Consider the following 4,916-nt stretch of genomic DNA (forward strand, 5'->3'; position numbering starts at 1 on the left):
GTTATGTATTTGGTAGTAAAACTATGCATGTTGCATATTGAGGGTATATCTGTCATTTGTATGAGTATTTGTGCCTTCTGTTTCTGCTGCATGTGGTTTGCAGAAACAGTTAACTATTTGCAGGCCTTGGCGAAACACTCTGTTTCGTCAAGTACATGTCGACGAAACAGAGATGGTGACATTTGGTTCTGTTTCGTCAAGGTGGTCAACGAATCAAATGTGATTCGTTGACTATTGGGCTTATTATTGGGCTTACTTCTGTTTCGTTAGCCCACTTTCAGTTTCGTCAAGTTATTCAGCCCATCTGCTATATAAGGCACAGGTATGTCACAGTTTAGTCTTAGAGATGAGAGAATACCCCGAAGGTCACTTTGTGTAAACTATGTTTGTATCAGTTGTGAATTCTCATCCAGTTAATCAAACGATTGTGTTTCTTTGGTTAACCACTGTCTTCTCTTTGTTCTATGTTTGATTTGGCTTAGTTAAGTGGATTCCGCACACTTAACTTTGTTTGTTATAAACAAGGATTTTGTGGTGAAAATCGATCCTCCGATTTAGGGACCTACAATGATTCTTCATGCTTGATTACTTAGGCTACATGTTGAGGACCGAGATATTGGTTTGTGAATTTAGGGCTTTTGGCTTGCTTTTATGAATGCTATAGACAGCGATACATTGGTTGGGAAAAAATAAATTTTATTTAAATCTGTAATGTACTAAAGTTGGATATATATTAACGGTATGTTCTATTTAGGAAGTACACCTCGATGCTTGAATTTTGAGATAAAGATAAACAAATAACCATGGTGCAACTGGATGGTTTGTTAACACTGGCTGGTCAGGTGGAAGGTAAGTATTGGGAAATATTGTCTGTATAGTTGTGTTAATCCAGTGAGAAAATAATATTGCATACTAAACCAGCCGATTTCGGGTTTTTTTTTCGGTTTCAGTCCTAAACCAGTTTTTTTGTTGGAATTTCTACTTTTACTTTTGTTGTTGAAATGCCCAAATCGAAGCAAGTTGCCCAGTTTGATATCTAAATGTTTCGGTTAAGGTATGGTGTTCCCGGATTAATGATGTGGTTTGGTACTGGCCTTGTAAACTGAATCGGTTGTTTAACTTCTATTCTATTTATATTTTTGGAATATGTAGTTATGTATATGTATATGTATTATAATATTGAATCCTAATTATCAATGGAAAATTTTCATAGTATACTAATGGTTTTTTTTTTTTAAATACTTGGTTCAAGCCGCCCAAAACGAACCAAGTCGGTTGGTTTGATATCTAAAGGGTTCGGTTCTGGTGGTTTGACAGCTTGGTTTGGAACTTTGAACTAACCGTGTAAACCGAACAAGTTATTTAACTTTATTGGTGAGTTTCATCTCTTTGTCTATGAAGATGTATTGTGGATTTGCTTTATTATTTGTTGACAAAATTTATCATGTTGTTTTCAGGAGATAGCTATGCTGGAGGCAAGGCGTCAGCGTGTTAAAGAAAATGTTGCCCGTAAGTGTCATCTAAGCTTTGCTCATATTCTAATTGTCATCTATTTTTATTTCATACCTGATCATATGAAACCTTTTTGTAATAACTAATAATTACTTTTATATGATAAGTTCTCATTAAGGAAGAGGAAGAAAAGAAAGCGAGGGAAGGCAGTGGTCGTAAAATAACAAGCATGGGTACACTACATTTTCTTTTTTTACTTAAATTATAAATTTTCAACTTTAACCAATAAATGGATCAATATCCTTTGCTTATTCACCTCGCTTACATTTGTAAAGGTAAAGACGATGTTGTCAAAATGGTTTCGAGTCGGATAATTGGTCAAAATGGGTTCGAGTCTGTTTGAGATGACCTGGGACACCTTTTTGTCTAAAACATTCAGCTTTTTAATAAATATTTTCTAACTGTTGTTCCTTTTCCAGTCCGGAAACATTGAAGATGCTGAAATGAAGCGTACATTTAATATGGGAATCGGTTGTTTAACTTCTATTATATTTATATTTTTGGAATATGTAGTTATGTATATGTATATGTATTATAATATTGAATCCTAATTATCAATGGAAAATTTTCATAATATACTAATGGTTTTGCTTTTTTTTAAATAGTTGGTTCAAGCCGCCCAAAACTGAAGCAAGTCGGTTGGTTTGATATCCAAAGGGTTCGTTCTGGTGGTTTGACAGCTTGGTTTGGAACTTTGAAGTGTAACACCCCGTGTTTTCGAATGTCAAAGTCAAAGTCAAAGTCTGAGTCAACTTTGACTTCTTTGACTGCTAATGTTTCTTTTTACTTTTTGTATTATGTGGAGTAAGTGTTGTAATCAGAAAGAATCGAAGTGATCGAATGTTTAATCAATGCGACCGATTTACGACTGTGAATAGTAGAAAGTAACAATGCGATAAAGTTAATCAATCAATAATCAAGCTAATCGATTCACCAATCAAACTCGAGACTCGAATTATGTGAACTCTGGTATTGTATTACGTGTGTGTGTGCCTTATGTGTTACTTGTGCGTGTTTACTTATATGTTTGGTGTGGTATTCAAGCGAATCAATCGAAACCGACATCGAAACGTGACTTGTAGAAGATTGTATGTAAGATATAGTGGTTGAGACTGAAAGTAATTTGACTAGGAACTCTATCGTATTCGTATCATCGTCCATCGAAATCGAAACATCGAAAATCGTCGCGAAACGCTCAAAGTGGGTCGCGGTCGAACAGGAGGCATCCTGGTCGAACAAGCCAGCCGATCGGCTAGCATCTTCCTAGCCGATCGAGCAGCCCATTCGATCGGAGCTCCTGGCCGATCGGCTACCACTTTCCTCTTTTGGAGCCTATAAATAGGGCTGTCATTGTCCCACTTTCTATTTTTGGAAAGCTCTGACCGAACCAGCCTTCTTCTTCACCTTTTCTCAGATTTCTCTCAACTTCGGTAAGTTTTCACTCTAATTCTTGTACATTTTTTATCACTGCATGATTCTACACCTTTCTATCTTTCAAAACTTGATTTCTAACCGTGAAATCACCAAGATCTAAGTGTTCTTGGGTGATGTCATCATGTTGTTCTTGAAGAACACCAACTTTGGCCTCATTCAACCATGAATAGCCTAGATCTGACCGGTTTCCACATAAACACACTAAGATTTGTAAGAATCTTAACATTTTTATGAATATTTTCCAACTTTCTTCAACCTTTTACACTCAAAACCTTAAAACCGGTAGAAACGGAGCTTGAACCGGCTAACTAATCATTCTAACAGTTGAGAGTTTCAAGATTCGGATTCTACATACAAGGTTCACCGACGATGGGTTAAACTCTAAACCGACGTTCCGAACCGTTCACCGGCCGGACTTGGGTGATTCCTGTCTGAGCCAAAGAAACGAGTAGGAACAGAGGATATCATAGTTCAACTCGTTATCAAACTACCTCGATATGACAACAAGTAATTAAACAGCCAAGAGTTAGACGAAAGGCCGACCAGGTCAGACTTGCTGGCCGAACGGCTAGGCTGTTCGAACAGCCCAGCCGATCGGACATGCCAGCCGATCGACCGGGCCAGCCGATCGGCTAGCACACGGCGTCTCACTTTTCAAACTTCCTGAGGTATGGTATTGACGAAGTGATGTTCGGTCGAGTATGCTACTCGATTGGTAAACATTACTCTTCGGATCATGAGATACTATGCTTCAACACTTGATTGATTTTACAACTCGTTCGTAGTAAAGAATGCCAGCCGATTGAACAGCCTGTTCGATCGAGCGACATCCTGTTGAGAATCACTTCTAAGGTTCCCAGCCGATCGGTTAAGCCGGCCGATCGAACGGACCGTTCGATCGATCGACCTGAAAGGTAAGGACATTTTAGTGTTCTCATATACTACAACGAAAACTTCAAAAGTTCAAATCCTCAAACACAAGCACACCAGAGGAAAAACAATCCACTCGAATGGCCCAACCGATCGAGCCTACCGGCTGATCGAACAGGACTGTCCGAACGGACATACCAGTCGATCGAACAGCCCGTTCGATCGAGCCTGCCGTTCGATCGACCAGCCTATTCGATCCATTCACACTTGTCTGTTTTTCCACGTTACTCATTGTTATGCTATCGAACTATTCAGGCTAACCCTACTCTCAGCGCTCCCTTCAATCCATAACCGATCACTGTGAGTATACTCGATTCCTTTTTGCTTTTAGCACTTTTGGGTGTTACATACGTTGCTTATATCAAAACACAAACGATCACACTACTCAAACTACTTGAACGCTAACCAATATGCATGTATTACGTGACTTAATGAATGCTTGTTGATTGTGTTTACACGTGGAATGCTGTCTACCTGCCTTAACGACATAGTACTATAGTTTGGACTCAGAACCCGTTCACACGGGGGTTGTTAAGGACAATTACTTGCATGGATTACGGAGGTAATCATGTATTGCGAACCGTCTCGGACGGTCAACCCGCAGTCATTGGTATCGATAGGTCCATGTCGATAATTAACATGCTTCGTTTTCCTCTGTGTATGTGCTGGTTATGCGTAAACTATTCAAACTCTATATGCTATTATCAAACTTGTATGCTCACCTTTACATTATATGTATTGACTTTATTTTAACGTATGTGACAGGTGTTTAGGATGCTTACTTGCTCTATCTGCTGTGAAATCGAGGCTAGGAAAGAGTCTAGAAACCAAGACAATTTATATTTATGTACTTAAATATGAGTTGTCGGAACATGTTTTGTTTGAAGGATACCTATGTCTGTAATAACTAAATTTATCTTATGGGTCACGGTATGGGACATGATATTTAAACTATTCGGTAATAATAGTTGTTATGGAATTTCCTTGAACAATCTGTTTCGCTCAGTGCCATGCCCGATGATTCCGCCATCGGTTGTGGT

General features: G+C 38.6%; 1 long non-coding RNA gene across 1 annotated transcript; it reads left to right on the forward strand.

Annotated features, from left to right (window-relative positions):
• The first annotated feature begins 519 nt into the window (after nucleotides 1-519).
• LOC118491721 lies at nucleotides 520-1,695 on the forward strand. Its single transcript, XR_004892088.1, has 3 exons — nucleotides 520-1,374; nucleotides 1,458-1,509; nucleotides 1,620-1,695. It is a non-coding gene; the product is annotated as an uncharacterized LOC118491721 (long non-coding RNA).
• Nucleotides 1,696-4,916: the final 3,221 nt, after the last annotated feature.

Source organism: Helianthus annuus, chromosome 4 (assembly GCF_002127325.2).
Source record: "Helianthus annuus cultivar XRQ/B chromosome 4, HanXRQr2.0-SUNRISE, whole genome shotgun sequence".
Taxonomy (NCBI): Eukaryota; Viridiplantae; Streptophyta; class Magnoliopsida; order Asterales; family Asteraceae; genus Helianthus; species Helianthus annuus.